Raw genomic sequence first — 11,694 nt, 5'->3', positions numbered from 1 at the left:
TTTATTAAAACTTAAGTATTATGTGGATTAGAAGTTGTAATGAATATTATGTTGAAGACGATTGTAACGTTCTAATCGATAGACAGTAGGGGAAAACCTCCTACAGTGCCCAGGCTCCTACAGTGCCCATATTCAAATTTTACCCACAATGCATCATCAATTGCGCGCCTGAATTCATTTTGAGATGTCCACGTGCCCAATGATTTCTAGCATGTAACGTGAAGATGCAATGTGAAGTACTTGGCAAGTGAGAACAGAAATCATTTTTTTAGGAAAATAGAAACTTTTTTTTGGAAGAAAGGAAAGTGTGCATGTGACTTCATTGCTCATGTTACAGTATTGTCAGTTACACTGTGGATAGTTAGTTAATGTAGGCAAGCTTCGATATTGCTTAATGCTTGTAATAATGTAGTTTATAAATATTGCAGCACATTTTGTCCAAAATGGCGACGTCCCCAACAGTGCCCATCAGTGACAGAGCCTACAGTGCCCAGGGGTGGGCACTGTTGGATCTATGTTTTTTTTATTGATAATGAGCAACAATCTTCAGATAGGTTTACTTTTATTGTTCTTGTCCAGACAATAAGTTACAAATCTTCTATATCATATTTTCAAAATGTCCAGCAGCCTACAAAAAAGCTTGTTAGATATCCAGAAAATGTAATGAAGAAAGCATGCATGGAGGTGATTGTAAAAGGGAGATCAAAACAATTTGTATCTGAGGAGTGCGGCATTTCTCGTAGAACAATTCGGCGTTATTTAGCTAAGTGTGAAGGAGATCTAGAGAATATTACCATGACTAATTTCAAGCAAAACTACTCCGTAAACAGAATTTTCAATTACCAGAAAAACAGAAACTTTGTGACTACCTAATAGGGTCTGCAAAGCACCATTTTGGTTTTCCAATAAGAATGTTAGAAAATTGGCATACGAACTTGCTACGTACAAAATATGACAAAAAAATACCGGAAGCGTGGAAGGCAAATAACATGGCTGGAAAAAAATGGTTGAAAAGTATTTTATTTCTTCATCTGCTTCTTTTATTGTTGATTAGTGTCGTTCATTTTATGTATGGCTTGAATTCAACATTTTTGTGTGGTGATTGCTGCAGCCAGAATATTACAACACAAGATAAGTAGGATATGACCTTTTAAGCATTACAATAATGTCATGCTTTGTAAAGTGGGCACTGTAGGTACTCCCCATGGGCATTGTATGGGACCGATACCCTACAGTGCCCACTTTTGAAAACAAGTTTTTAAATGGCTGCCGAACAAAAATTAGTAATCCCAGAATTTAGACAAATAGGCCAAGAAATAGAGAAAACCTCAAAGTATAGAATAAAAATCAAAAGTTCAGTGTTTCTCTGCAACTTTTTTCAAAATTTATGAAAATGTGAAAAAACTGGGCACTGTAGGAGGTTCTCCCCTAGATTGTAAAAGTGGAAGTTATTTCCAATTGTAAAGTAGCTGTTGCAAGTAGTAGTGTATAACTATTTTAAAATCGACGAAGACGTTTGTTGTTCAGAATTTGATTTCTTTAAGTGCTAGAAGTGGTGAACCATTCGTTGGTTGAAAGATTTCATCTATCACCTCACAAGTAGAACTATTCTACCATTTATCTGACAGTTTAACGTTTAATATCCAAATAAACTAAGTCATCAATCTTTCCAAAGTCACTTTACGTGTACGAGATAGAAAGATTTGTGGCAATGATGAATTACACGACGTTTTGCCATTAATGTGTGTTTAATTTCCACACGTTAAAAAACTGTATCTGAAAATAACAAAACTGCAATATAGACTAGGGTTACCATATTTGAAAAAGCAAAATTCCGGACAGTGCATGACTATTTTCATGAGACCATATATGCGCTAGGGAACTATTAGCCATTAGAATTAATCAAGGATTCTAAATCAAAAATTCACTAGGCTTCCTCCTCTAGGACATTTCAAGTAAATCTCTGATTATATGTGCGAAATCGCCTGCTTTTATAGACTGTTGGAATGTTCTAGTAATTTTCGCAGCATGTGATCTATATCTAACCAATTCTTTGTTTGTCGCATCCAGGCTTACACCCGGTGGTTGAAGATTTAGATTAAGTGGACGGGAAGGCAAGTAAGCCAATCTTCGTGTCCACCTTCAGGCATGCCTTTAACTGTCTTGCCACAGACACAGCCGCATGCTCTTGAGCGGTGTCGATGATGATGATAGAAAGCAAATCAAGTGATGGATTTTCTGTCAGCTGGTTGGCTTAGGGGTTAGGGCTAGAAAGTAGTTAGTTCGTTGACGCGGGTTCGATTCCCACCACCGCTATTGCCCTTTTTTCTTCTGTAATTACCAAATAGAGTTCAAAACAAGCATTTAACTCTATGGCTGAGTGCTAGAAAGGTCACAATTGGACGGTAGCCTCTTATAACATGTTCTGATTGGTTGGCGGTTGCATTCTAGTCAATTGCAGTGGCAGAATTTCTACTTGTTAAAGTGGCTACCAAAGTTCTAAGTGGTAAACATCATTGATAAGGAAAACGCTCTGTTACATCATAAAAAATCCGTACAACCTCGTAGTAAAAAAAATGGCAGTGTTGCACAGTACGATTGCAGATGCAGTAAAATGAGCTGGCTGAGCGAATTTTCTAGAAAAAAAAATTCTAATTCCTCCAAAACGCCCATCATAAAATTCCGGACATTTGAGCATTTTTTAAAATTCCTCCCGGACGCAAAATTTAACACTAAATTCCGGACGTATCTGGAATTTTCCGGACGGTATGGCAACCCTAATATAGACTGTCTTATTTGATATGATCATTGTAACGTAAGCTACCAAAGCCCTCTCTAACTTTACTAAATTTATAGATGGCCTTGATGCTACGCGTTGTGATCAAACTAAAATGATTTATTTGGCGCTATGTTTGACAACAGCGAGTATAATGATCCATATTTGTTATTAACTTAAAATGAACACTACCCACGGATCATCATAATATTCTTTTGTAAAATCAACATAATCAATACTTTTAGAAGTGAAAGTGGAAGACAAGAATTTACTCACTGATCGAGTGTCACAAGTTTTTCAATTTATGAGAAATCAGGTACATTGAACTTAACTAATCTTGTGTATAGTCTTATCCTATTAATACTATTTCTATAAGTGACGTACAGTAAGTAAACAAAGCATTTACTTTCATTTTAAGATCACAACGTGTTACTTTGTCTTGAAAAAGCAGATTGCTGCGGTTGTGGTAGGTACAGTGCATACAACACAAAACCATGTAATAATCATTAATAAACCCTTGAAAGTTATTTTTATGAATCAAAAAACGATGATATTTTTTAATATCTGTTTATCTGTCTGGTTCCTCACTGAAACGAAGATTATGCAAAGATCCAACAACTGAAATGCAAACGAATAATTGCAAATATCAAGTAAATAAGTTTAGCCAGTCTCGATAACTTGTATAATTTACTGATCTAGTTTGCGCCGACACAAAAGCAGGTTCTTCAGTACTTCATTTAGAAAAAATCTTTTAATGTAACTTACGTTTGTTTGGTTGGACCTAAATCTAAGAAAAAAAATAATTCTCCATTTCCATTTTCATGCTCTGTTGGTTTAACTGTGTAAAACGTAAAAATTACCCAAGTTGAGTCTGAGCTTGCGCCATAGGCCACTTGTTTGTTACGACACATTGTTGGAAATATGATTCAACACTCGAGTTGTTGCATTTTCAACATTATTGATATACCAAGGTTTTATTACAGTTCAATTATAGTATGAAACATTTTTTTTGTTTTCAATTTACATCGTGTCAGTAACGTTTATAATGGTTTGGTTTTGGTTTGGTTTGGTTTTGAATCTTTATCCTCGGACTGACAAAGCCTTGATAGGTTATTCCTGGTACTTGTTCGCATACTTGTAGAGGTTCTTGACGCAGGGCCGGTTACCGAGATTGGCAGAGTGAAGTTTTCCGATTGTTGAAGTCTTGTTGCCGAGAAATTATTCCATTCATTAGGTGCCGCTGAATGGAGAGCAGTCCTGAAATGCGTTGCTCAAACGCACACCCCGAGAGTCGAACCAGCGCCGCGTGATCTTGAGCCCGGCGCGTAACCAATGAAATACATTTAGCTGTTTGAAGGTTGGGGGGGGGGCTGTCAATTCAACTTTTTTGCATCAACAGTTGTATCTCTAAAACCACTGAGGCTGCGACTATGAGATTTCTTGACTTTTTCTAACTTTCATTCACCTCTATTGAGCTGAAATTTTGAGCGAATAAAGGTTATAAATTGAGAGATATAAGGCATTTCTCAGCACATCCTCTGAAATATTTCATATTCTATTGTTCAAAATTTTCCCACCAGCTGGATGAAAGTAATTAATTTGGCCCATGTCTTGTTAATCCTAACTGCTTCACAGCGTGAAGGAAATTGACAGTATGCGTGGACCTTTTGTTCTCACCACGGCTTATAAGCGACGTCGATACAAGAAAAGCTTCAACTTTGATACGATGAGTTACCGTCGCTTGCGGTTGAAATTGCGTAAAATTAAACATAAGACTTGGTGCCAATGCATCTAGAGCGAGAATAGTTTTTCGCAGACAATTATGTCCTTTCAATCAAACAAAGCATAGGCTACAACGTTATTGCCTACTATAGAAGCTGCTCTGTAACATATTATGATTTTGGTTTCAAATCTTTCCTTTTGTCCGACACACTATCAAAAGCAGAAAAGGCGTCGATGTTCCCAAAGCTTCTCACATATACTTGTAAACATTTATTTCCAAGTCGACATGTAAAGATTTGAAATGCAATACGCTTCTCATTTGTGTAGGATAAACCAGAACATCACGCTTTTGTGAAAAGGACGATCGTTCCACCACGTTTATACGTGATGCAGCTTAGTTGAATCAATATATTCGAGGCTTCTTGTACCAGGTTCACTGTCACTGATAAACTAAACCGCGATGCAGTACCTCGCAAAGCAATTGTAGCGTAACATTTCCATGTGCTGTAACTCGTCATAAATTGTGAAAACTTGTGTATTTACTTGTCAAGTTGTCTCATGTGAAATATAAGTTTGCATAGCAATGTCACAATGAAATCTTATCTCCGTTTACCAAACTAAAGATATGAACTTATGCGACGTCTTGCAACGTTGAATCGACGGAAAGGCGGGTAACTGCCAAACTGAACTGAGAATGCATGAAAGAAATCGTTTATTATCGAATGGACGTGACGTCAGAAAACGATGAATCGACATAGGCTAGCGGCGAGAGATATTTTAGTTAGATAATGACACGCGGCAGCGCGTTTACATTGAATAAAAATACCTTTATTTTATCCATTTCTATTTCCATTCTTCCTAGTTTCGTCTCACAATAACAAACAAATGAAGTTACAGTTACGCATATTTACTAAATTATTCAATAAACAATAATGCATCATCCAGCATTATGTCAGCGCTGATTGACTAGACATATTCACGAGTTGTGTGAGAATTGTATTCGATTAATCGCATTATTTATTGTAGGTAACACCTGCAAAAATTCAAGTAATTGCAGACTCTGCCTTCATAAGTGTAGTTTAGAAGTAGCCATCTCATATTGAGCCAATCCAATCAATGTAAAATAGAACGCTTTTACTTGATAGCGCGTGTGATATATAGGTTTTATCTAACAACTACTTTCAGTTACATTGAAAGTGAATGAGTAAGCATTATGCAGTCTGTGACAAGGACTGGAAATGTATAATCAGAAAATATAATATCATAAAGTATATTGCGTTGTGTACATCTAGTAATTTTTATGAACATGGTATCATTTTGCAGGCAGGCGTTTTTATAGAGATACAAACTTATTCCATAGTTTGATTTATGGCACTTATCCAACTGTTTCATAATGCGAATAGCTGTTTTAGTTGAATTTAGAAAAAAATATAACTTATAACCGCAGACAGATGCAACTTTTTTCATGCTTTAGGCAATCGGCAGTACGGTGAACTATAGTGGTACATAACATAACCCATATGCGGGGTAATCGCAAGGGTCAACCCAAGTAATGGAAAGGTTCTTTTTGAATTATGGTGATGGAATTCTTGTAATGCTATTGAACTTCATCTTGTTATGAAAAACTTATATTGTTTGCATTTGCAAGAAATATCAAACTTTTGGATTTTTTTTATCACTGAACTGTCCGTTAGTAGAATGTTTCTTTATTACCTTAGTTAGGCCTATTGGTAAGTCAGGAAAGTATTTGTTGATGTGACATATGAGGATATTGTAAGAGACCGAGTTATTTTGTAAATAGTATTTGATTTTTGGACACCATCAAAATTTTCTCACAATACACAAATGCGCATCGAGATATAGTGCTCACAGTTTGGAAAAGTTAGATTGTGATAATTACAACTTGCCTGAGTAGGCCTACAGCAAGGGACAATCAAAATAGATGAAACCGCATTCATGGTAATATAGACGTTTTGCAAACTGCTCTTTTCGTTTTCAATATAATAACAAGAATGACAGCTTATTTTCACTAAACATATAAACAAATATCAAAAATTATGCATGAACAGCGCATCTATATTTTTCGGTTTAGGTTCAACAATGCATTCTAGCCGTCAAAATGATGGAATATTTGGTAATTTTGTTGAGACATACCATTGCCCAATCGTTGAATTTACATCAGAGATAATTTTATTAGATAGATTATCAGTTTCATGCACATGGTTTCATTCAGCGTTATAATGTTGTTTTTCAAGCCACGTGGCGTTCATGGTCATAACGCAACATTGCAGAAACAGCCAATATTGATACCAGGTAGGCCTACTAATTATTACGCCGCTTTCGTCGAATCTACGTCGCTAAACGACGATATTGTGCAAACGCCTGTTGGATTTCCCTTCTACGTGTAGTTTATCATAAACGTGAAGCATTGCTCAAAAAGCTAATCTGAATCACCATAGATAACCATAGCATTCATATAGTTTCATCATCAGTAAATATGTAAAGTGCACTTCACAATTTTTAACAACGGTCTGACAATTTATTATATTGCAAAGTTTTGATTTATTCTCGATTTTTATAATTCTGTGTAACAGTTTTTTTCTAACTAGTTTCTATGGGACTAACAATTTGTTTCATTATACATTTTCTTTAGTATTTCAACGCCATTATTAAAAAAATTACGTCCTTTTCACTTTTAAATAAAACATGGCAAGGCAAGGATTCAGTGCTGAAGAAATATTGCAACATGTTTTACTGGATTCTGACGACGAAAGCCAGGCGGATAATTTGGAGGATTTATGGCACTCCGATTCAGATGAAGAAGCGGATTCTTCTCCGTCAACTTCCGCAACAGCGATTCCGATCGAGATTGACGACCAGTTACCTTCCATGGGCGATGTTCAACCGGAGTTTGCGCCATCAGGACGGATTATAACATCGAAAAGACTGGTGAACAGCATAGATTCCTATCTCGACATGAACAACTACGATGCTGTTGAGTTTTCCTGACACACTGAAGTCTTATACAACTTTTGTAGAAAAGCCAAAGAACAGACAAGAGGGCGGCGTCAGCATTACTTGGTCTAATGCGAGACCGGTGCACAATGGGAGAAGGGGCCGGGCTAACATTATATCTGGCCCGATTGGTGTTAGAGGAGAAGCCAAAAAAGCCAAGACCCCTCGGCAAGCATGGGAACTATTTTTTTCTTTAAACATTTTGAACATTATTGTTCAAGAAACAAATAGAAAAATTGCCACACTCATTTCTCAATTGCCAGAGAGAATTTTAGATGACAGCAGGTACTGCTATTTTGGCCCAACCAACAACGAGGAGATGCTGGCCTTTGTTGAATTGGAGTATTTTCGGGGGCTTTTAGGACAGGCTGGTCATTCCACGGATGTATTGTTCAATCAACTGCAAGGACATCCCGTGTTTAGTGCAACAATGAGCAAGAACCGCTTTAAATTTTTATTTTCGAACATTTCGCTTGACGACCAAAATACTAGGCCGTAACGTTGGAAGAATGACCGGTTGGCCGCATTTCGAGTCGTTTTCGAAATGTTTAACGAAAACTGCGGCAAACATGTCATTCCAGGTGACTACTTGTCGTTGGACAAAACGCTATACCCCATGAGGACACAAATTGCCTTCAAGCAATATAATCCAAACAAGCCTGCGAAATATGGCCTTCTGTTCAAGTCGGTAAACGCCAGCAGATTCCCATACACATTTGCGGCATCGGTCTATTCAGGTAAACCGAAGGAAGAGCCATTTAATTTTTACGTTCGTGGTGCAGAAGAACTGGTAAAAGGAATGGTGATGAGCCTGGAACAACACGGTGACCTTCAAGGTCGGAATATTTTGTATGACCGCTTTTACACCTCCATACCACTCGCGCAGTGGTTGCTTGACAGGGGTATAACGTCAGCTGGAACCCTCAACGCTATACGTAGAGGAATACCCCTGGAAGTGAAGCAAGTGAGTGGTAGGGAGAAATCTTCGTACGAAATTTATTGGCAGACGAGTGAGGCTGATCTCAGCCTACATTCTTATGTAGTAAAAACGAAGATTTCTGGCATGCGGAATGTGTTGATGTTGACGACCATGCAACCTCTATTGGGGATTACCAAGGATGACGGCAAAAAGAAGCCAGGCTTGTATAAGCTTTACGACTTCACAAAGGGTGGCACCGATATCATCGACCAAAGGATGGGTTGGTTCATTCACGTGCAAAGCGAAGTTCCCACGGTGGACAACTATTGCGTTTGCTTATTGAGAAGGTGCCAAAGCCACAAAAAATAAACTACCAAAAAACCGTGGCCAATGTCAATGCTGTGAAAAGCCTTTATGCCCTGCACATTCCATACGAGTATGTCAAGTTTGCTTTTGCGCAGAATAAACTATTTGAATGATTGCGGTTTAATAAACTTTGGCTTCAACCACAGCCTAAATAAAACGCGGAGCTCAATGAGAGATTTTCCTTTTTTCCTTTTATTAGACAGATAGCTATTTTTACGTTGATTCAACATATCAAGACGTTGAATACTTGTAAACATGTGCGGTTTTGCAATTAGATTGCTTATCAAAATCATCTATCCTTTTTTGTATAAAAAGTGGGTCATAAAACTAATCGTAATACTCGATGTAAAATTCAGCATTTTTATATGCTGAAACAGTATTGTATTCATATTTTATAAATCCATTTTCTATTTAGAAAATATCAATATAATGCGGTTTGAGCATAGCTGAATTTTAGCACGGATACAACGACTGATTTTATGACTTTTATACAAACAAGGACAGAAGAGAAGTAATCTAATTGCAAACCCGCGCATGTTTACATCGTCTTGCAATGTTGAATCCACGTCGAAATGATTGTATTAGCGTTGTATTCAATTTCTCGTATTATCGAACTGTAAATGTGCAGCCACTTGTAATTTCAATGTGCCTCATTGCATATTCTTAAATATTTCTGAATTTGTGTGTACATAACCTGACAGAACACAGGTTGCTTTACCATTGAATCAAGTTGAAAAACGTTGCTGCAAGAGCCTTGTGCCAATTGCTGCAGTCCGGTATTGCTGTAACCAAATCAAAATACTTATCAATATTTTGCTGCCAAACTGACATTTTTATCGCATAAACGCCCATTAGGCAAAAAAAAGGCAGCTAATTCTTTGTAAAGTATTTCTCCAGGTTCACAATGATTTGACGCATAATAAATACTACTTTGAATAAATCTAAATATTGTTTGGATTTTAGTGTGTGGCATATGAATCTTAGAGAGCTTATTGAATCCACAAGAAAATGACCCGAGGCATTACAGATTTTCCTTTTGATGAAAAGCGTTGTGACGTTCTGTTAATTAATGAACCGTTACTGTTTTATTTTGAATTTCTTTCTGACTTCTGTTTATGTAAAGCATCATCGACTTTATCGGGTAATCTTACTCCTAGTACTAGCCTTGTATGTAGCCGAGTTCACATTGAACTTACATTGAGAGACGCTGTTGCAACTACAATACATTGCATTTAAACCGCTTTTTTTGTTGCATGATTTTCCATTCGTTTCGTGGATTACATAATAGTATTTGATAAACGCCACCCTGCTTCTTCAGCTGGTCTACATTTGTTAATAAAGCGTAGGAGTTGCTGTTCTTGGAACCGAGGTCACAAGATCATAATCCAAATTGGTGTGACACGCGTTCAGAAATCTCATTACTGCATGTAATTGATGAAGCATTGTTCTTTTAGTCAAGAAGCGAGCTTTATTTTGAGCGTGGAAAAAGTTATTATTTTGCATGAAAAATATAGATTCAAATTGAGATTATGTAAAAAAAATTTAATCACAACATGGCAATGCATGTTCTTCCTTACTCTACCAAAAAATAATGTGTAAACTCACGCTACAATTGCTTTAATCGCAAAATAATCCAAAAGTCATAAGTCACCTCAACATTTCAACGTCTATGAGCAGTTCTAAAATTCACATAGGTTTAATTTTCGGATATGCTCAGCGTGAATAATTTTACAAAGTGAATCTCAAAGTTTGAAGCCGTACCTTAAAAAATAACAGAGATATCACTCCTAAAGCATAAGAAGAATCGACAGCCCCCCCCCAAACTGAGCAAGACTCCAGGGAGCCCAACCTCGTAAGGGTTAAGTGACAATGAGTGACAACGGAACTTATACCTTGTATCTGCAATCGTCCATTTCCCCTTATAACCACACAATTAATTTTGATGTCATCGTCAAAGATCCACCTAACGTTTCAAGAGACAACACACTTGTGATTGCATTGTCAGTTACAGTTATCGTGCTCGTGATTGTATTGATTGGTGGTGCTGTGGCTTGGTATAAACTTAAACCAACAAAAAAACAAAACGAAGGTATATCTTCATTTCTCAAATCTTTTTCATTGCACATCTGTGTGATTACATTTATGTTAAAATGTTCTCATTCCAAATTACTCTGCAGTCATTAACAATTATTCAGAATAAAGTAAAACCCTAAAAGTTAACTAGTTATGAGTAAAAACGTATACGTTGATCCTGACACTGTTTTATCTAAATCGCAAATATGTTTTAGAAATTGGACCAAACAATGTTCGTTGCGTTCTGAAAGGTAAGCATGCAGTGCAGTATAATTAAATAGAAAAAAGTGTGGTTGGCTATCCGATGTATTTTAATGCTTAGTTTATTTTGGTTTTGTTTTTTCAGATGAAAATGGATGCGTTGATGTTGGCCAATCTTCAAATCCAGCTGTGGTAATTTGGTGGCTTCGTTGCTTTTAGCGCAGTTCAGTGCTTTGATAAACTGTTTCCTACAATCTAACAGTGGTTCTTAACCTGGGCGCTACCGCCCCCTAGTGGGCGCTGTTAACTTTTAGAGGGGCGGAAATATTCAGGGGGCGTTATAGGGGGCGCTACATTCAGAAGGTGTAACGATATTTTCCTCACTGCAAATTTGCTTTAGTAGTTCTGCTGGGGGTACGAGAATCCACCGAGGATGAGGAGCTATATACAGTATAGAGATTGTGTTTAACAAGGGAAGTAGTGATTCTCTCTTAGAGCATTCTATGTTGGCCTATACAGCACAATGCACAACACCATCCGACAAGCGTGGACGTCGGATGGTGTTGTGCATGGCCTTTGTTGTTGATAATGGGCATTGTTTCCCTTTCCTTGTAGTAAGTAA

This window comes from Aplidium turbinatum, chromosome 12 (genome assembly GCF_918807975.1).
Source record: "Aplidium turbinatum chromosome 12, kaAplTurb1.1, whole genome shotgun sequence".
Classification (NCBI taxonomy): Eukaryota; Metazoa; Chordata; class Ascidiacea; order Aplousobranchia; family Polyclinidae; genus Aplidium; species Aplidium turbinatum.
Note: the sequence above shows the minus strand (reverse complement) of the source record.